We start from the raw sequence: 23,216 nt of genomic DNA on the forward strand, positions 1-23,216 counted from the left end.
CACTATATAGCTCTCAGTTTGTGGCTTCCTGCTGCCCCATTCCCCTCCTCACATCATGTCACTGCCCCTGTCACATGCAGCCCTGTCCTTACTAACACATCACTCATCTCCTGATATATTCTGTGCTGCTGGGAACCCTGCTCCTCCCACTATATAACTCTCAGTTTGTGGCTTCCTGCTGCCCCCATTCCCCTCCTTACATCATGTCACTGCCCCTGTCACATGCAGCCCTGTCCTCACTAACACATCACTCATCTCCTGATATACTCTGTGCTGCTGGGGACCCTACTCCTTCCACTATATAACTCTCAGTTTGTGGCTTCCTGCTGCCTCCATTCCCCTCCTCACATCATGTCACTGCCCCTGTCACATGCAGCCCTGTCCTCACTAACAGATCACTCATCTCCTGATACACTCTGTGGTGCTAGGGACCCTGCTCCTCCAATTATTTAACTCTCAGTTTGTGGCTTCCTGCTTCCTCCATTCCCCTCCTCACATCATGTCACTGCCCCTGTCACATGCTGCCCTGTCCTCACTAATACATCACTCATCTCCTGATATACTCTGTGCTGCTGGGGACCCTGCTCCTCCCACTATATAACTCTCAGTTTGTGGCTTCTTGCTGCCTCCATTCCCCTCCTCACATCATGTCACTGCCCCTGTCACATGCAGCCCTGTCCTCACTAACACATCACTCATCTCCTGATATACTCTGTGCTGCTGGGGACCCTGCTCCTCCCACTATATAACTCTCAGTTTGTGGCTTCCTTCTGCCTCCATTCCCCTCCTCACATTATGTCACTGCCCCTGTCACATGCAGCTCTGTCCTCACTAACACATCACTCATCTCCTGATATACTCTGTGCTGCTGGGGACCCTGCTACTCCCACTATATAACTCTCAGTTTGTGGCTTCCTGCTGCTTCCATTCCTCTCCTCACATCATGTCACTGCCCCTGTCACATGCAGCCCTGTCCTCACTAACACATCACTCATCTCCTGATATACTCTGTGCTGCTGGGGACCCTGCTCCTCCCACTATATAACTCTCAGTCTGTGGCTTCCTGCTGCCTCCATTCCCCTCCTCACATCATGTCACTGCCTCTGTCACATGAAGCCCTGTCCTCACTAACACATCGCTCTTCTCCTGATATACTCTGTGCTGCTGGGGAACCCTGCTCCTCCCACTATATAACTCTCAGTCTGTGGTGTCCTGCTGCCTCCATTCCCCTCCTCACATCATGTCACTGCCCCTGTCACATGCAGCCCTGTCCTCACTAACACATCACTCATCTCCTGATATACTCTGTGCTGCTGGGGACCCTGCTCCTCCCACTATATAACTCTCAGTTTGTGGCTTCCTGCTGCCCCATTCCCCTCCTCACATCATGTCACTGCCCCTGTCACATGCAGCCCTGTCCTCACTAACACATCACACATCTCCTGATATACTCTGTGCTGCTGGGGACTCTCCTCCTCCCACTATATAACCCTCAGTCTGTGGCTTCTTGCTGCCTCCATTCCCCTCCTCACATCATGTCACTGTCCCTGTCACATGCAGCCCTGTCCTCACTAATACATCACTCATCTCCTGATATACTCTGTGCTGCTGGGGACCCTGCTCCTCCCACTATTTAACTCTCAGTTTGTGGCTTCCTGCTGCCTCCATTCCCCTCCTCACATCATGTCACTGCCCCTGTCACATGCAGCCCTGTACTCACTAACACATCACTCATCTCCTGATATACTCTGTGCTGCTGGGGACCCTGCTCCTCCCACTATATAACTCTCAGTTTGTGGCTTCCTTCTGCCTCCATTCCCCTGCTCACATTATGTCACTGCCCCTGTCACATGCAGCTCTGTCCTCACTAACACATCACTCATCTCCTGATATACTCTGTGCTGCTGGGGACCCTGCTCCTCCCACTATATAACTCTCAGTTTGTGGCTTCCTGCTGCTTCCATTCCTCTCCTCACATCATGTCACTGCCCCTGTCACATGCAGCTCTGTCCTCACTAACACATCACTCATCTCCTGATATACTCTGTGCTGCTGGGGACCCTGCTCCTCCCACTATATAACTCTCAGTCTGTGGCTACCTGCTGCCTCCATTCCCCTCCTCACATCATGTCACTGCCACTGTCACATGAAGCCCTGTCCTCACTAACACATCGCTCTTCTCCTGATATACTCTGTGCTGCTGGGGAACCCTGCTCCTCCCACTATATAACTCTCAGTCTGTGGTGTCCTGCTGCCTCCATTCCCCTCCTCACATCATGTCACTGCCCCTGTCACATGCAGCCCTGTCCTCACTAACACATCACTCATCTCCTGATATACTCTGTGCTGCTGGGGACCCTGCTCCTCCCACTATATAACTCTCAGTTTGTGGCTTCCTGCTGCCCCATTCCCCTCCTCACATCATGTCACTCCCCCTGTCACATGCAGCCCTGTCCTCACTAACACATCACACATCTCCTGATATACTCTGTGCTGCTGGGGACTCTCCTCCTCCCACTATATAACCCTCAGTCTGTGGCTTCTTGCTGCCTCCATTCCCCTCCTCACATCATGTCACTGCCCCTGTCACATGCAGCCCTGTCCTCACTAATACATCACTCATCTCCTGATATACTCTGTGCTGCTGGGGACCCTGCTCCTCCCACTATATAACTCTCAGTTTGTGGCTTCCTGCTGCCTCCATTCCCCTCCTCACATCATGTCACTGCCCCTGTCACATGCAGCCCTGTCCTCACTAACACATCACTCATCTCCTGATATACTCTGTGCTGCTGGGGACCCTGCTCCTCCCACTATATAACCCTCAGTCTGTGGCTTCCTGCTGCCTCCATTCCCCTCCTCACATCATGTCACTGCCCCTTTCACATGCAGCCCTGTCCTCACTAACACATCACTCATCTCCTGATATTCTCTGTTCTGCAGGGGATCCCTGCTCCTCCCACTATATAACTCTCAGTCTGTGGCTTCCTGTTGCCCCCATTCCCCTCCTTACATCATGTCACTGCCCCTGTCACATGCAGCCCTGTCCTCACTAACACATCACTCATCTCCTGATATACTCTGTGCTGCTGGTTACCCTGCTCCTCCCACTATAGAACCCTCAGTCTGTGGCTTCTTGCTGCCTCCATTCCCCTCCTCACATCATGTCACTGCCCCTGTCACATGCAGCCCTGTCCTCACTAATACATCACTCATCTTCTGATATACTCTGTGCTGCTGGGGAACCTACTCCTCCCACTATATAACTCTCAGTTTGTGGCTTCCTGCTGCCCCATTCCCCTCCTCACATCATGTCACTGCCCCTGTCACATGCAGCCCTGTCCTTACTAACACATCACTCATCTCCTGATATACTCTGTGCTGCTGTGAACCCTGCTCCTCCCACTATATAACTCTCAGTTTGTGGCTTCCTGCTGCCCCCATTCCCCTCCTTACATCATGTCACTGCCCCTGTCACATGCAGCCCTGTCCTCACTAACACATCACTCATCTCCTGATATACTCTGTGCTGCTGGGGAGCCTACTCCTCCCACTATATAACTCTCAGTTTGTGGCTTCCTGCTGCCTCCATTCCCCTTCTCACATCATGTCACTGCCCCTGTCACATGCAGCCCTGTCCTCACTAACAGATCACTCATCTCCTGATACACTCTGTGGTGCTAGGGACCCTGCTCCTCCCATTATTTAACTCTCAGTTTGTGGCTTCCTGCTTCCTCCATTCCCCTCCTCACATCATGTCACTGCCCCTGTCACATGCTGCCCTGTCCTCACTAATACATCACTCATCTCCTGATATACTCTGTGCTGCTGGGGACCCTGCTCCTCCCACTATATAACTCTCAGTTTGTGGCTTCCTGCTGCCTCCATTCCCCTCCTCACATCATGTCACTGCCCCTGTCACATGCAGCCCTGTCCTCACTAACACATCACTCATCTCCTGATATACTCTGTGCTGCTGGGGACCCTGCTCCTCCCACTATATAACTCTCAGTTTGTGGCTTCCTTCTGCCTCCATTCCCCTCCTCACATTATGTCACTGCCCTTGTCACATGCAGCTCTGTCCTCACTAACACATCACTCATCTCCTGATATACTCTGTGCTGCTGGGGACCCTGCTCCTCCCACTATATAACTCTCAGTTTGTGGCTTCCTGCTGCTTCCATTCCTCTCCTCACATCATGTCACTGCCCCTGTCACATGCAGCCCTGTCCTCACTAACACATCACTCATCTCCTGATATACTCTGTGCTGCTGGGTACCCTGCTCCTCCCACTATATAACTCTCAGTCTGTGGCTTCCTGCTGCCTCCATTCCCCTCCTCACATCATGTCACTGCCCCTGTCACATGAAGCACTGTCCTCACTAACACATCGCTCTTCTCCTGATATACTCTGTGCTGCTGGGGAACCCTGCTCCTCCCACTATATAACTCTCAGTCTGTGGTGTCCTGCTGCCTCCATTCCCCTCCTCACATCATGTCACTGCCCCTGTCACATGCAGCCCTGTACTCACTAACACATCACTCATCTCCTGATATACTCTGTGCTGCTGGGGACCCTGCTCCTCCCACTATATAACTCTCAGTTTGTGGCTTCCTGCTGCCCCATTCCCCTCCTCACATCATGTCACTGCCCCTGTCACATGCAGCCCTGTCCTCACTAACACATCACACATCTCCTGATATACTCTGTGCTGCTGGGGACTCTCCTCCTCCCACTATATAACCCTCAGTCTGTGGCTTCTTGCTGCCTCCATTCCCCTCCTCACATCATGTCACTGCCCCTGTCACATGCAGCCCTGTCCTCACTAATACATCACTCATCTCCTGGTATACTCTGTGCTGCTGGGGACCCTGCTCCTCCCACTATATAACTCTCAGTTTGTGGCTTCCTGCTGCCTCCATTCCCCTCCTCACATCATGTCACTGCCCCTGTCACATGCAGCCCTGTCCTCACTAACACATCACTCATCTCCTGATATACTCTGTGCTGCTGGGGACCCTGCTCCTCCCACTATATAACTCTCAGTTTGTGGCTTCCTTCTGCCTCCATTCCCCTGCTCACATTATGTCACTGCCCCTGTCACATTCAGCTCTGTCCTCACTAACACATCACTCATCTCCTGATATACTCTGTGCTGCTGGGGACCCTGCTCCTCCCACTATATAACTCTCAGTTTGTGGCTTCCTGCTGCTTCCATTCCTCTCCTCACATCATGTCACTGCCCCTGTCACATGCAGCCCTGTCCTCACTAACACATCACTCATCTCCTGATATACTCTGTGCTGCTGGGGACCCTGCTCCTCCCACTATATAACCCTCAGTCTGTGGCTTCCTGCTGCCTCCATTCCCCTCCTCACATCATGTCACTGCCCCTGTCACATGCAGCCCTGTCCTCACTAACACATCACTCATCTCCTGATACACTCTGTGCTGCTAGGGACCCTGCTCCTCCCACTATATAACTCTCAGTTTGTGGCTTCCTGCTGCTTCCATTCCTCTCCTCACATCGTGTCACTGCCCCTGTCACATGCAGCCCTGTCCTCACAAACACATCAAACATCTCCTGATATACTCTGTGCTGCTGGGGACCCTCCTCCTCCCACTATATAACCCTCAGTCTGTGGCTTCCTGCTGCCTCCATTCCCCTCCTCACATCATGTCACTGCCCCTGTCACATGCAGCCCTGTCCTCACTAACACATCACTCATCTCCTGATATACTCTGTGCTGCTGGGGAACCCTGCTCCTCCCACTATATAACTCTCAGTCTGTGGCTTCCTGCTGCCCCCATTCCCCTCCTCACATCATGTCACTGCCCCTGTCACATGCAGCCCTGTCCTCACTAACACATCACTTATCTCCTGATATACTCTGTGCTGCTGGGGACCCTGCTCCTCCTACTATATAACTCTCAGTTTGTGGCTTCCTGCTGCCTCCATTCCCCTCCTCACATCATGTCACTGCCCCTGTCACATGCTGCCCTGTCCTCACTAACACGTCACTCATCTCCTGATACACTCTGTGCTGCTGGTTACCCTGCTCATCCCACTATATAACTCTCAGTCTGTGGCTTCCTGCTGCCCCCATTCCCCTCCTTACATTATGTCACTTCCCCTGTCACATGCAGCCCTGTCCTCACTAACACATCACTTATCTCCTGATATACTCTGTGCTGCTGGGGACCCTGCTCCTCCCACTATATAACTCTCAGTCTGTGACTTCCTGCTGCCTCCAATCCCCTCCTCACATCATGTCACTGCCCCTGTCACATGCTGCCCTGTCCTCACTAACACATCACTCATCTCCTGATATACTCTGTGCTGCTGGGGTCCCTGCTCCAACCAATATATAACTCTCAGTCTGTGACTTCCTGCTGCCTCCATTCCCCTCCTCACATCATGTTACTGTCCCTGTCACATGCAGCCCTGTCCTCACTAACACATCACTCATCTCCTGATATACTCTGTGTGCTGGGGGCCCTGCTCCTCCCACTATATATCTCTCAGTCTGTGGCTTCTTGCTGCCTCCATTCCCCTCCTCACATCATGTCACTGCCCCTGTCACATGCAGCCCTGTCCTCACTAACACATCACTCATCTCCTGATACACTATGTGCTGCTAGGGACCCTGCTCCTCCCACTATATAACTCTCAGTCTGTGACTTCCTGCTGCCTCAAAATTCCCCTCCTCACATCATGTCACTGCCCCTGTCACATGCTGCCCTGTCCTCACTAACACATCACTCATCTCCTGATATACTCTGTGCTGCTGGGGACCCTGCTCCTCCCACTATGTAACTCTCTGCCTGTGTCTACCTGCTGCCTCCATTCCCCTCCTCACATCATGTCACTGCTCCTGTCACATGCTGCCCTGTCCTCACTAACACATCACTCATCTCCTGATATACTCTGTGCTGCTGGGGAACCCTGCTCCTCCCACTATATAACTCTCAGTCTGTGGCGTCCTGCTGCCTCCATTCCCCTCCTCACATCATGTCCCTGCCCCTGTCACATGCAGCCCTGTCCTCACTAACACATCACTCATCTCCTGATATACTCTGTGCTGCTAGGGACCCTGCTCCTCCCACTATATAACTCTCAGTCTGTTGCTTCCTGCTGCCTCCATTCCCCTCCTCACATCATGTCACTGCCCCTGTCACATGCAGCCCTGTCCTCACTAACACATCACTCATCTCCTGATACACTCTGTGCTGCTAGGGACCCTGCTCCTCCCACTATATAACTCTCAGTTTGTGGCTTCCTGCTGCTTCCATTCCTCTCCTCACATCGTGTCACTGCCCCTGTCACATGCAGCCCTGTCCTCACAAACACATCAAACATCTCCTGATATACTCTGTGCTGCTGGGGACCCTCCTCCTCCCACTATATAACCCTCAGTCTGTGGCTTCCTGCTGCCTCCATTCCCCTCCTCACATCATGTCACTGCCCCTGTCACATGCAGCCCTGTCCTCACTAATACATCACTCATCTCCTGGTATACTCTGTGCTGCTGGGGACCCTGCTCCTCCCACTATATAACTCTCAGTTTGTGGCTTCCTGCTGCCTCCATTCCCCTCCTCACATCATGTCACTGCCCCTGTCACATGCAGCCCTGTCCTCACTAACACATCACTCATCTCCTGATATACTCTGTGCTGCTGGGGACCCTGCTCCTCCCACTATATAACTCTCAGTTTGTGGCTTCCTTCTGCCTCCATTCCCCTGCTCACATTATGTCACTGCCCCTGTCACATTCAGCTCTGTCCTCACTAACACATCACTCATCTCCTGATATACTCTGTGCTGCTGCGGACCCTGCTCCTCCCACTATATAACTCTCAGTTTGTGGCTTCCTGCTGCTTCCATTCCTCTCCTCACATCATGTCACTGCCCCTGTCACATGCAGCCCTGTCCTCACTAACACATCACTCATCTCCTGATATACTCTGTGCTGCTGGGGACCCTGCTCCTCCCACTATATAACCCTCAGTCTGTGGCTTCCTGCTGCCTCCATTCCCCTCCTCACATCATGTCACTGCCCCTGTCACATGCAGCCCTGTCCTCACTAACACATCACTCATCTCCTGATACACTCTGTGCTGCTAGGGACCCTGCTCCTCCCACTATATAACTCTCAGTTTGTGGCTTCCTGCTGCTTCCATTCCTCTCCTCACATCGTGTCACTGCCCCTGTCACATGCAGCCCTGTCCTCACAAACACATCAAACATCTCCTGATATACTCTGTGCTGCTGGGGACCCTCCTCCTCCCACTATATAACCCTCAGTCTGTGGCTTCCTGCTGCCTCCATTCCCCTCCTCACATCATGTCACTGCCCCTGTCACATGCAGCCCTGTCCTCACTAACACATCACTCATCTCCTGATATACTCTGTGCTGCTGGGGAACCCTGCTCCTCCCACTATATAACTCTCAGTCTGTGGCTTCCTGCTGCCCCCATTCCCCTCCTCACATCATGTCACTGCCCCTGTCACATGCAGCCCTGTCCTCACTAACACATCACTTATCTCCTGATATACTCTGTGCTGCTGGGGACCCTGCTCCTCCTACTATATAACTCTCAGTTTGTGGCTTCCTGCTGCCTCCATTCCCCTCCTCACATCATGTCACTGCCCCTGTCACATGCTGCCCTGTCCTCACTAACACGTCACTCATCTCCTGATACACTCTGTGCTGCTGGTTACCCTGCTCATCCCACTATATAACTCTCAGTCTGTGGCTTCCTGCTGCCCCCATTCCCCTCCTTACATTATGTCACTTCCCCTGTCACATGCAGCCCTGTCCTCACTAACACATCACTTATCTCCTGATATACTCTGTGCTGCTGGGGACCCTGCTCCTCCCACTATATAACTCTCAGTCTGTGACTTCCTGCTGCCTCCAATCCCCTCCTCACATCATGTCACTGCCCCTGTCACATGCTGCCCTGTCCTCACTAACACATCACTCATCTCCTGATATACTCTGTGCTGCTGGGGTCCCTGCTCCAACCAATATATAACTCTCAGTCTGTGACTTCCTGCTGCCTCCATTCCCCTCCTCACATCATGTTACTGTCCCTGTCACATGCAGCCCTGTCCTCACTAACACATCACTCATCTCCTGATATACTCTGTGTGCTGGGGGCCCTGCTCCTCCCACTATATATCTCTCAGTCTGTGGCTTCTTGCTGCCTCCATTCCCCTCCTCACATCATGTCACTGCCCCTGTCACATGCAGCCCTGTCCTCACTAACACATCACTCATCTCCTGATACACTATGTGCTGCTAGGGACCCTGCTCCTCCCACTATATAACTCTCAGTCTGTGACTTCCTGCTGCCTCAAAATTCCCCTCCTCACATCATGTCACTGCCCCTGTCACATGCTGCCCTGTCCTCACTAACACATCACTCATCTCCTGATATACTCTGTGCTGCTGGGGACCCTGCTCCTCCCACTATGTAACTCTCTGCCTGTGTCTACCTGCTGCCTCCATTCCCCTCCTCACATCATGTCACTGCTCCTGTCACATGCTGCCCTGTCCTCACTAACACATCACTCATCTCCTGATATACTCTGTGCTGCTGGGGAACCCTGCTCCTCCCACTATATAACTCTCAGTCTGTGGCGTCCTGCTGCCTCCATTCCCCTCCTCACATCATGTCCCTGCCCCTGTCACATGCAGCCCTGTCCTCACTAACACATCACTCATCTCCTGATATACTCTGTGCTGCTAGGGACCCTGCTCCTCCCACTATATAACTCTCAGTCTGTTGCTTCCTGCTGCCTCCATTCCCCTCCTCACATCATGTCACTGCCCATGTCACATGCAGCCCTGTCCTCACTAACACATCACTCATCTCCTGATACACTCTGTGCTGCTAGGGACCCTGCTCCTCCCACTATATAACTCTCAGTTTGTGGCTTCCTGCTGCTTCCATTCCTCTCCTCACATCGTGTCACTGCCCCTGTCACATGCAGCCCTGTCCTCACAAACACATCAAACATCTCCTGATATACTCTGTGCTGCTGGGGACCCTCCTCCTCCCACTATATAACCCTCAGTCTGTGGCTTCCTGCTGCCTCCATTCCCCTCCTCACATCATGTCACTGCCCCTGTCACATGCAGCCCTGTCCTCACTAACACATCACTCATCTCCTGATATACTCTGTGCTGCTGGGGAACCCTGCTCCTCCCACTATATAACTCTCAGTCTGTGGCTTCCTGCTGCCCCCATTCCCCTCCTCACATCATGTCACTGCCCCTGTCACATGCAGCCCTGTCCTCACTAACACATCACTTATCTCCTGATATACTCTGTGCTGCTGGGGACCCTGCTCCTCCTACTATATAACTCTCAGTTTGTGGCTTCCTGCTGCCTCCATTCCCCTCCTCACATCATGTCACTGCCCCTGTCACATGCTGCCCTGTCCTCACTAACACGTCACTCATCTCCTGATACACTCTGTGCTGCTGGTTACCCTGCTCATCCCACTATATAACTCTCAGTCTGTGGCTTCCTGCTGCCCCCATTCCCCTCCTTACGTTATGTCACTTCCCCTGTCACATGCAGCCCTGTCCTCACTAACACATCACTTATCTCCTGATATACTCTGTGCTGCTGGGGACCCTGCTCCTCCCACTATATAACTCTCAGTCTGTGACTTCCTGCTGCCTCCAATCCCCTCCTCACATCATGTCACTGCCCCTGTCACATGCTGCCCTGTCCTCACTAACACATCACTCATCTCCTGATATACTCTGTGCTGCTGGGGTCCCTGCTCCAACCAATATATAACTCTCAGTCTGTGACTTCCTGCTGCCTCCATTCCCCTCCTCACATCATGTTACTGTCCCTGTCACATGCAGCCCTGTCCTCACTAACACATCACTCATCTCCTGATATACTCTGTGTGCTGGGGGCCCTGCTCCTCCCACTATATATCTCTCAGTCTGTGGCTTCTTGCTGCCTCCATTCCCCTCCTCACATCATGTCACTGCCCCTGTCACATGCAGCCCTGTCCTCACTAACACATCACTCATCTCCTGATACACTATGTGCTGCTAGGGACCCTGCTCCTCCCACTATATAACTCTCAGTCTGTGACTTCCTGCTGCCTCAAAATTCCCCTCCTCACATCATGTCACTGCCCCTGTCACATGCTGCCCTGTCCTCACTAACACATCACTCATCTCCTGATATACTCTGTGCTGCTGGGGACCCTGCTCCTCCCACTATGTAACTCTCTGCCTGTGTCTACCTGCTGCCTCCATTCCCCTCCTCACATCATGTCACTGCTCCTGTCACATGCTGCCCTGTCCTCACTAACACATCACTCATCTCCTGATATACTCTGTGCTGCTGGGGAACCCTGCTCCTCCCACTATATAACTCTCAGTCTGTGGCGTCCTGCTGCCTCCATTCCCCTCCTCACATCATGTCCCTGCCCCTGTCACATGCAGCCCTGTCCTCACTAACACATCACTCATCTCCTGATATACTCTGTGCTGCTAGGGACCCTGCTCCTCCCACTATATAACTCTCAGTCTGTTGCTTCCTGCTGCCTCCATTCCCCTCCTCACATCATGTCACTGCCCCTGTCACATGCAGCCCTGTCCTCACTAACACATCACTCATCTCCTGATATACTCTGTGCTGCTGGGGAACCCTGCTCCTCCCACTATATAACTCTCAGTCTGTGGCTTCCTGCTGCCCCCATTCCCCTCCGTACATCATGTCACTGCCCCTGTCACATGCAGCCCTGTCCTCACTAACACATCACTTATCTCCTGATATACTCTGTGCTGCTGGGGACCCTGCTCCTCCCACTATATAACTCTCAGTCTGTGGCTTCCTGCTGCTTCCATTCCCCTCCTCACATCATGTCACTGCCCCTGTCACATGCAGCCCTGTCCTCACTGATACATCACTTATCTCCTGATATACTCTGTGCTGCTTGGGACCCTGCTCCTCCCACTTTATAACTCTCAGTCTGTGACTTCCTGCTGCCTCCATTCCCCTCCTCACCTCATGTCACGGCCCCTGTCACATGCAGTCCTGTCCTCACTAACACATCACTCATCTCCTGATATACTCTGTGCTGCTGGGGACCCTGCTCCTTCCACTATATAACTCTGTCTGTAGCTTCCTGCTGCCTCCATTCCCCTCCTCACATCATGTCACTGCCTCTGTGACATGCAGTCCTGTCCTCACTAATAAATCACTCATCTCCTGATATACTCTGTGCTGCTGGGGACCCTGCTCCTCCCACTATATAACTCTCAGCCTGCTACCTCCATTCCCCTCCTCACATCATGTCACTGCCCCTGTCACATGCATCCCTGTCCTCACTAACACATCACTCATCTCCTGATATACTCTGTGCTGCTGGGGACCCTTCACCTCCCACTATATAACTCTCAGTCTGTGGCTTCCTGCTGCTTCCATTCCCCTCCTCACATCATGTCACTGCTCCTGTCACATGCAGCCCTGTCCTCACTAACACATCACTCATCTCCTGATATACTCTGTGCTGCTGGGGACCCTGCTCCTCCCACTATATAACTCTCAGTCTGTGGCTTCCTGCTGCCTCCATTCCCCTCCTTACATCATGTCACTGCCCCTGTCACATGCAGCCCTGTCCTCTCTAACACATCACTCATCTCCTGATATACTCTGTGCTGCTGGGGACACTGCTCCTCCCACTATATAACTCTCAGTCTTTGACTTCTTGCTGCCTCCATTCCCCTCCTCACATCATGTCACTGCCTCTGTCACATGCATCCCTGTCCTCACTAACACATCACTCATCTCCTGATATACTCTGTACTGCTGGGGACCCTGCTCCTCCCACTATATAACTCTCAGTCTGTGGCTTCCTGCTGCCCATTCCCCTCCTCACATCATGTCACTGCCCCTGTCACTTGCAGCCCTGTCCTCACTAACACATTACTCATATCCTGATATACTCTGTGCTGCTGGGGACCCTGCTCCTCCCACTATATAACTCTCAGTCTGTGGCTACCTGCTGCCTCCATTCCCCTCCTCACATCATGTCACTGCCACTGTCACATGAAGCCCTGTCCTCACTAACACATCGCTCTTCTCCTGATATACTCTGTGCTGCTGGGGAACCCTGCTCCTCCCACTATATAACTCTCAGTCTGTGGTGTCCTGCTGCCTCCATTCCCCTCCTCACATCATGTCACTGCCCCTGTCACATGCAGCCCTGTCCTCACTAACACATCACTCATCTCCTGATATACTCTGTGCTGCTGGGGACCCTGCTCCTCCCACTATATAACTCTCAGTTTGTGGCTTCCTGCTGCCCCATTCCCCTCCTCACATCATGTCACTCCCCCTGTCACATGCAGCCCTGTCCTCACTAACACATCACACATCTCCTGATATACTCTGTGCTGCTGGGGACTCTCCTCCTCCCACTATATAACCCTCAGTCTGTGGCTTCTTGCTGCCTCCATTCCCCTCCTCACATCATGTCACTGCCCCTGTCACATGCAGCCCTGTCCTCACTAATACATCACTCATCTCCTGATATACTCTGTGCTGCTGGGGACCCTGCTCCTCCCACTATATAACTCTCAGTTTGTGGCTTCCTGCTGCCTCCATTCCCCTCCTCACATCATGTCACTGCCCCTGTCACATGCAGCCCTGTCCTCACTAACACATCACTCATCTCCTGATATACTCTGTGCTGCTGGGGACCCTGCTCCTCCCACTATATAACTCTCAGTTTGTGGCTTCCTTCTGCCTCCATTCCCCTCCTCACATTATGTCACTGCCCTTGTCACATGCAGCTCTGTCCTCACTAACACATCACTCATCTCCTGATATACTCTGTGCTGCTGGGGACCCTGCTCCTCCCACTATATAACTCTCAGTTTGTGGCTTCCTGCTGCTTCCATTCCTCTCCTCACATCATGTCACTGCCCCTGTCACATGCAGCCCTGTCCTCACTAACACATCACTCATCTCCTGATATACTCTGTGCTGCTGGGTACCCTGCTCCTCCCACTATATAACTCTCAGTCTGTGGCTTCCTGCTGCCTCCATTCCCCTCCTCACATCATGTCACTGCCCCTGTCACATGAAGCACTGTCCTCACTAACACATCGCTCTTCTCCTGATATACTCTGTGCTGCTGGGGAACCCTGCTCCTCCCACTATATAACTCTCAGTCTGTGGTGTCCTGCTGCCTCCATTCCCCTCCTCACATCATGTCACTGCCCCTGTCACATGCAGCCCTGTCCTCACTAACACATCACTCATCTCCTGATATACTCTGTGCTGCTGGGGACCCTGCTCCTCCCACTATATAACTCTCAGTTTGTGGCTTCCTGCTGCCCCATTCCCCTCCTCACATCATGTCACTGCCCCTGTCACATGCAGCCCTGTCCTCACTAACACATCACACATCTCCTGATATACTCTGTGCTGCTGGGGACTCTCCTCCTCCCACTATATAACCCTCAGTATGTGGCTTCTTGCTGCCTCCATTCCCCTCCTCACATCATGTCACTGCCCCTGTCACATGCAGCCCTATCCTCACTAATACATCACTCATCTCCTGGTATACTCTGTGCTGCTGGGGACCCTGCTCCTCCCACTATATAACTCTCAGTTTGTGGCTTCCTGCTGCCTCCATTCCCCTCCTCACATCATGTCACTGCCCCTGTCACATGCAGCCCTGTCCTCACTAACACATCACTCATCTCCTGATATACTCAGTGCTGCTGGGGACCCTGCTCCTCCCACTAGATAACTCTCAGTTTGTGGCTTCCTTCTGCCTCCATTCCCCTGCTCACATTATGTCACTGCCCCTGTCACATTCAGCTCTGTCCTCACTAACACATCACTCATCTCCTGATATACTCTGTGCTGCTGGGGACCCTGCTCCTCCCACTATATAACTCTCAGTTTGTGGCTTCCTGCTGCTTCCATTCCTCTCCTCACATCATGTCACTGCCCCTGTCACATGCAGCCCTGTCCTCACTAACACATCACTCATCTCCTGATATACTCTGTGCTGCTGGGGACCCTGCTCCTCCCACTATATAACCCTCAGTCTGTGGCTTCCTGCTGCCTCCATTCCCCTCCTCACATCATGTCACTGCCCCTGTCACATGCAGCCCTGTCCTCACTAACACATCACTCATCTCCTGATACACTCTGTGCTGCTAGGGACCCTGCTCCTCCCACTATATAACTCTCAGTTTGTGGCTTCCTGCTGCTTCCATTCCTCTCCTCACATCGTGTCACTGCCCCTGTCACATGCAGCCCTGTCCTCACAAACACATCAAACATCTCCTGATATACTCTGTGCTGCTGGGGACCCTCCTCCTCCCACTATATAACCCTCAGTCTGTGGCTTCCTGCTGCCTCCATTCCCCTCCTCACATCATGTCACTGCCCCTGTCACATGCAGCCCTGTCCTCACTAACACATCACTCATCTCCTGATATACTCTGTGCTGCTGGGGAACCCTGCTCCTCCCACTATATAACTCTCAGTCTGTGGCTTCCTGCTGCCCCCATTCCCCTCCTCACATCATGTCACTGCCCCTGTCACATGCAGCCCTGTCCTCACTAACACATCACTTATCTCCTGATATACTCTGTGCTGCTGGGGACCCTGCTCCTCCTACTATATAACTCTCAGTTTGTGGCTTCCTGCTGCCTCCATTCCCCTCCTCACATCATGTCACTGCCCCTGTCACATGCTGCCCTGTCCTCACTAACACGTCACTCATCTCCTGATACACTCTGTGCTGCTGGTTACCCTGCTCATCCCACTATATAACTCTCAGTCTGTGGCTTCCTGCTGCCCCCATTCCCCTCCTTACATTATGTCACTTCCCCTGTCACATGCAGCCCTGTCCTCACTAACACATCACTTATCTCCTGATATACTCTGTGCTGCTGGGGACCCTGCTCCTCCCACTATATAACTCTCAGTCTGTGACTTCCTGCTGCCTCCAATCCCCTCCTCACATCATGTCACTGCCCCTGTCACATGCTGCCCTGTCCTCACTAACACATCACTCATCTCCTGATATACTCTGTGCTGCTGGGGTCCCTGCTCCAACCAATATATAACTCTCAGTCTGTGACTTCCTGCTGCCTCCATTCCCCTCCTCACATCATGTTACTGTCCCTGTCACATGCAGCCCTGTCCTCACTAACACATCACTCATCTCCTGATATACTCTGTGTGCTGGGGGCCCTGCTCCTCCCACTATATATCTCTCAGTCTGTGGCTTCTTGCTGCCTCCATTCCCCTCCTCACATCATGTCACTGCCCCTGTCACATGCAGCCCTGTCCTCACTAACACATCACTCATCTCCTGATACACTATGTGCTGCTAGGGACCCTGCTCCTCCCACTATATAACTCTCAGTCTGTGACTTCCTGCTGCCTCAAAATTCCCCTCCTCACATCATGTCACTGCACCTGTCACATGCTGCCCTGTCCTCACTAACACATCACTCATCTCCTGATATACTCTGTGCTGCTGGGGACCCTGCTCCTCCCACTATGTAACTCTCTGCCTGTGTCTACCTGCTGCCTCCATTCCCCTCCTCACATCATGTCACTGCTCCTGTCACATGCTGCCCTGTCCTCACTAACACATCACTCATCTCCTGATATACTCTGTGCTGCTGGGGAACCCTGCTCCTCCCACTATATAACTCTCAGTCTGTGGCGTCCTGCTGCCTCCATTCCCCTCCTCACATCATGTCCCTGCCCCTGTCACATGCAGCCCTGTCCTCACTAACACATCACTCATCTCCTGATATACTCTGTGCTGCTAGGGACCCTGCTCCTCCCACTATATAACTCTCAGTCTGTTGCTTCCTGCTGCCTCCATTCCCCTCCTCACATCATGTCACTGCCCCTGTCACATGCAGCCCTGTCCTCACTAACACATCACTCATCTCCTGATATACTCTGTGCTGCTGGGGAACCCTGCTCCTCCCACTATATAACTCTCAGTCTGTGGCTTCCTGCTGCCCCCATTCCCCTCCGTACATCATGTCACTGCCCCTGTCACATGCAGCCCTGTCCTCACTAACACATCACTTATCTCCTGATATACTCTGTGCTGCTGGGGACCCTGCTCCTCCCACTATATAACTCTCAGTCTGTGGCTTCCTGCTGCCTCCATTTATGTCCTCACATCATGTCACTGCCCCTGTCACATGCAGCCCTGTCCTTACTAACACATCACTCATCTCCTGATATACTCTGTGCTGCTGGGGACCCTGCTCCTCCCACTATATAACTCTCAGTTTGTGGCTTCCTGCTGCTTCCATTCCCCTCCTCACATCATGTCACTGCCCCTGTCACATGCAGCCCTGTCCTCACTGATACATCACTTATCTCCTGATATACTCTGTGCTGCTTGGGACCCTGCTCCTCCCACTTTATAACTCTCAGTCTGTGACTTCCTGCTGCCTCCATTCCCCTCCTCACCTCATGTCACGGCCCCTGTCACATGCAGTCCTGTCCTCACTAACACATCACTCATCTCCTGATATACTCTGTGCTGCTGGGGACCCTGCTCCTTCCACTATATAACTCTGTCTGTAGCTTCCTGCTGCCTCCATTCCCCTCCTCACATCATGTCACTGCCTCTGTGACATGCAGTCCTGTCCTCACTAATAAATCACTCATCTCCTGATATACTCTGTGCTGCTGGGGACCCTGCTCCTCCCACTATATAACTCTCAGCCTGCTACCTCCATTCCCCTCCTCACATCATGTCACTGCCCCTGTCACATGCATCCCTGTCCTCACTAACACATCACTCATCTCCTGATATACTCTGTGCTGCTGGGGACCCTTCACCTCCCACTATATAACTCTCAGTCTGTGGCTTCCTGCTGCTTCCATTCCCCTCCTCACATCATGTCACTGCTCCTGTCACATGCAGCCCTGTCCTCACTAACACATCACTCATCTCCTGATATACTCTGTGCTGCTGGGGACCCTGCTCCTCCCACTATATAACTCTCAGTCTGTGGCTTCCTGCTGCCTCCATTCCCCTCCTTACATCATGTCACTGCCCCTGTCACATGCAGCCCTGTCCTCTCTAACACATCACTCATCTCCTGATATACTCTGTGCTGCTGGGGACACTGCTCCTCCCACTATATAACTCTCAGTCTTTGACTTCTTGCTGCCTCCATTCCCCTCCTCACATCATGTCACTGCCTCTGTCACATGCATCCCTGTCCTCACTAACACATCACTCATCTCCTGATATACTCTGTACTGCTGGGGACCCTGCTCCTCCCACTATATAACTCTCAGTCTGTGGCTTCCTGCTGCCCATTCCCCTCCTCACATCATGTCACTGCCCCTGTCACTTGCAGCCCTGTCCTCACTAACACATTACTCATATCCTGATATACTCTGTGCTGCTGGGGACCCTGCTCCTCCCACTATATAACTCTCAGTCTGTGGCTACCTGCTGCCTCCATTCCCCTCCTCACATCATGTCACTGCCACTGTCACATGAAGCCCTGTCCTCACTAACACATCGCTCTTCTCCTGATATACTCTGTGCTGCTGGGGAACCCTGCTCCTCCCACTATATAACTCTCAGTCTGTGGTGTCCTGCCTGCCTCCATTCCCCTCCTCACATCATGTCACTGCCCCTGTCACATGCAGCCCTGTCCTCACTAACACATCACTCATCTCCTGATATACTCTGTGCTGCTGGGGACCCTGCTCCTCCCACTATATAACTCTCAGTTTGTGGCTTCCTGCTGCCCCATTCCCCTCCTCACATCATGTCACTCCCCCTGTCACATGCAGCCCTGTCCTCACTAACACATCACACATCTCCTGATATACTCTGTGCTGCTGGGGACTCTCCTCCTCCCACTATATAACCCTCAGTCTGTGGCTTCTTGCTGCCTCCATTCCCCTCCTCACATCATGTCACTGCCCCTGTCACATGCAGCCCTGTCCTCACTAATACATCACTCATCTCCTGATATACTCTGTGCTGCTGGGGACCCTGCTCCTCCCACTATATAACTCTCAGTTTGTGGCTTCCTGCTGCCTCCATTCCCCTCCTCACATCATGTCACTGCCCCTGTCACATGCAGCCCTGTCCTCACTAACACATCACTCATCTCCTGATATACTCTGTGCTGCTGGGGACCCTGCTCCTCCCACTATATAACCCTCAGTCTGTGGCTTCCTGCTGCCTCCATTCCCCTCCTCACATCATGTCACTGCCCCTTTCACATGCAGCCCTGTCCTCACTAACACATCACTCATCTCCTGATATTCTCTGTTCTGCAGGGGATCCCTGCTCCTCCCACTATATAACTCTCAGTCTGTGGCTTCCTGTTGCCCCCATTCCCCTCCTTACATCATGTCACTGCCCCTGTCACATGCAGCCCTGTCCTCACTAACACATCACTCATCTCCTGATATACTCTGTGCTGCTGGTTACCCTGCTCCTCCCACTATAGAACCCTCAGTCTGTGGCTTCTTGCTGCCTCCATTCCCCTCCTCACATCATGTCACTGCCCCTGTCACATGCAGCCCTGTCCTCACTAATACATCACTCATCTCCTGATATACTCTGTGCTGCTGGGGAACCTACTCCTCCCACTATATAACTCTCAGTTTGTGGCTTCCTGCTGCCCCATTCCCCTCCTCACATCATGTCACTGCCCCTGTCACATGCAGCCCTGTCCTTACTAACACATCACTCATCTCCTGATATACTCTGTGCTGCTGTGAACCCTGCTCCTCCCACTATATAACTCTCAGTTTGTGGCTTCCTGCTGCCCCCATTCCCCTCCTTACATCATGTCACTGCCCCTGTCACATGCAGCCCTGTCCTCACTAACACATCACTCATCTCCTGATATACTCTGTGCTGCTGGGGAGCCTACTCCTCCCACTATATAACTCTCAGTTTGTGGCTTCCTGCTGCCTCCATTCCCCTTCTCACATCATGTCACTGCCCCTGTCACATGCAGCCCTGTCCTCACTAACAGATCACTCATCTCCTGATACACTCTGTGGTGCTAGGGACCCTGCTCCTCCCATTATTTAACTCTCAGTTTGTGGCTTCCTGCTTCCTCCATTCCCCTCCTCACATCATGTCACTGCCCCTGTCACATGCTGCCCTGTCCTCACTAATACATCACTCATCTCCTGATATACTCTGTGCTGCTGGGGACCCTGCTCCTCCCACTATATAACTCTCAGTTTGTGGCTTCCTGCTGCCTCCATTCCCCTCCTCACATCATGTCACTGCCCCTGTCACATGCAGCCCTGTCCTCACTAACACATCACTCATCTCCTGATATACTCTGTGCTGCTGGGGACCCTGCTCCTCCCACTATATAACTCTCAGTTTGTGGCCTCCTTCTGCCTCCATTCCCCTCCTCACATTATGTCACTGCCCTTGTCACATGCAGCTCTGTCCTCACTAACACATCACTCATCTCCTGATATACTCTGTGCTGCTGGGGACCCTGCTCCTCCCACTATATAACTCTCAGTTTGTGGCTTCCTGCTGCTTCCATTCCTCTCCTCACATCATGTCACTGCCCCTGTCACATGCAGCCCTGTCCTCACTAACACATCACTCATCTCCTGATATACTCTGTGCTGCTGGGTACCCTGCTCCTCCCACTATATAACTCTCAGTCTGTGGCTTCCTGCTGCCTCCATTCCCCTCCTCACATCATGTCACTGCCCCTGTCACATGAAGCACTGTCCTCACTAACACATCGCTCTTCTCCTGATATACTCTGTGCTGCTGGGGAACCCTGCTCCTCCCACTATATAACTCTCAGTCTGTGGTGTCCTGCTGCCTCCATTCCCCTCCTCACATCATGTCACTGCCCCTGTCACATGCAGCCCTGTCCTCACTAACACATCACTCATCTCCTGATATACTCTGTGCTGCTGGGGACCCTGCTCCTCCCACTATATAACTCTCAGTTTGTGGCTTCCTGCTGCCCCATTCCCCTCCTCACATCATGTCACTGCCCCTGTCACATGCAGCCCTGTCCTCACTAACACATCACACATCTCCTGATATACTCTGTGCTGCTGGGGACTCTCCTCCTCCCACTATATAACCCTCAGTCTGTGGCTTCTTGCTGCCTCCATTCCCCTCCTCACATCATGTCACTGCCCCTGTCACATGCAGCCCTGTCCTCACTAATACATCACTCATCTCCTGGTATACTCTGTGCTGCTGGGGACCCTGCTCCTCCCACTATATAACTCTCAGTTTGTGGCTTCCTGCTGCCTCCATTCCCCTCCTCACATCATGTCACTGCCCCTGTCACATGCAGCCCTGTCCTCACTAACACATCACTCATCTCCTGATATACTCTGTGCTGCTGGGGACCCTGCTCCTCCCACTATATAACTCTCAGTTTGTGGCTTCCTTCTGCCTCCATTCCCCTGCTCACATTATGTCACTGCCCCTGTCACATTCAGCTCTGTCCTCACTAACACATCACTCATCTCCTGATATACTCTGTGCTGCTGGGGACCCTGCTCCTCCCACTATATAACTCTCAGTTTGTGGCTTCCTGCTGCTTCCATTCCTCTCCTCACATCATGTCACTGCCCCTGTCACATGCAGCCCTGTCCTCACTAACACATCACTCATCTCCTGATATACTCTGTGCTGCTGGGGACCCTGCTCCTCCCACTATATAACCCTCAGTCTGTGGCTTCCTGCTGCCTCCATTCCCCTCCTCACATCATGTCACTGCCCCTGTCACATGCAGCCCTGTCCTCACTAACACATCACTCATCTCCTGATACACTCTGTGCTGCTAGGGACCCTGCTCCTCCCACTATATAACTCTCAGTTTGTGGCTTCCTGCTGCTTCCATTCCTCTCCTCACATCGTGTCACTGCCCCTGTCACATGCAGCCCTGTCCTCACAAACACATCAAACATCTCCTGATATACTCTGTGCTGCTGGGGACCCTCCTCCTCCCACTATATAACCCTCAGTCTGTGGCTTCCTGCTGCCTCCATTCCCCTCCTCACATCATGTCACTGCCCCTGTCACATGCAGCCCTGTCCTCACTAACACATCACTTATCTCCTGATATACTCTGTGCTGCTGGGGACCCTGCTCCTCCTACTATATAACTCTCAGTTTGTGGCTTCCTGCTGCCTCCATTCCCCTCCTCACATCATGTCACTGCCCCTGTCACATGCTGCCCTGTCCTCACTAACACGTCACTCATCTCCTGATACACTCTGTGCTGCTGGTTACCCTGCTCATCCCACTATATAACTCTCAGTCTGTGGCTTCCTGCTGCCCCCATTCCCCTCCTTACATTATGTCACTTCCCCTGTCACATGCAGCCCTGTCCTCACTAACACATCACTTATCTCCTGATATACTCTGTGCTGCTGGGGACCCTGCTCCTCCCACTATATAACTCTCAGTCTGTGACTTCCTGCTGCCTCCAATCCCCTCCTCACATCATGTCACTGCCCCTGTCACATGCTGCCCTGTCCTCACTAACACATCACTCATCTCCTGATATACTCTGTGCTGCTGGGGTCCCTGCTCCAACCAATATATAACTCTCAGTCTGTGACTTCCTGCTGCCTCCATTCCCCTCCTCACATCATGTTACTGTCCCTGTCACATGCAGCCCTGTCCTCACTAACACATCACTCATCTCCTGATATACTCTGTGTGCTGGGGGCCCTGCTCCTCCCACTATATATCTCTCAGTCTGTGGCTTCTTGCTGCCTCCATTCCCCTCCTCACATCATGTCACTGCCCCTGTCACATGCAGCCCTGTCCTCACTAACACATCACTCATCTCCTGATACACTATGTGCTGCTAGGGACCCTGCTCCTCCCACTATATAACTCTCAGTCTGTGACTTCCTGCTGCCTCAAAATTCCCCTCCTCACATCATGTCACTGCCCCTGTCACATGCTGCCCTGTCCTCACTAACACATCACTCATCTCCTGATATACTCTGTGCTGCTGGGGACCCTGCTCCTCCCACTATGTAACTCTCTGCCTGTGTCTACCTGCTGCCTCCATTCCCCTCCTCACATCATGTCACTGCTCCTGTCACATGCTGCCCTGTCCTCACTAACACATCACTCATCTCCTGATATACTCTGTGCTGCTGGGGAACCCT

This window comes from Taudactylus pleione, unplaced genomic scaffold, assembly GCF_031769625.1.
Source record: "Taudactylus pleione unplaced genomic scaffold, aTauple2 ptg000738l, whole genome shotgun sequence".
Lineage (NCBI taxonomy): Eukaryota > Metazoa > Chordata > Amphibia > Anura > Myobatrachidae > Taudactylus > Taudactylus pleione.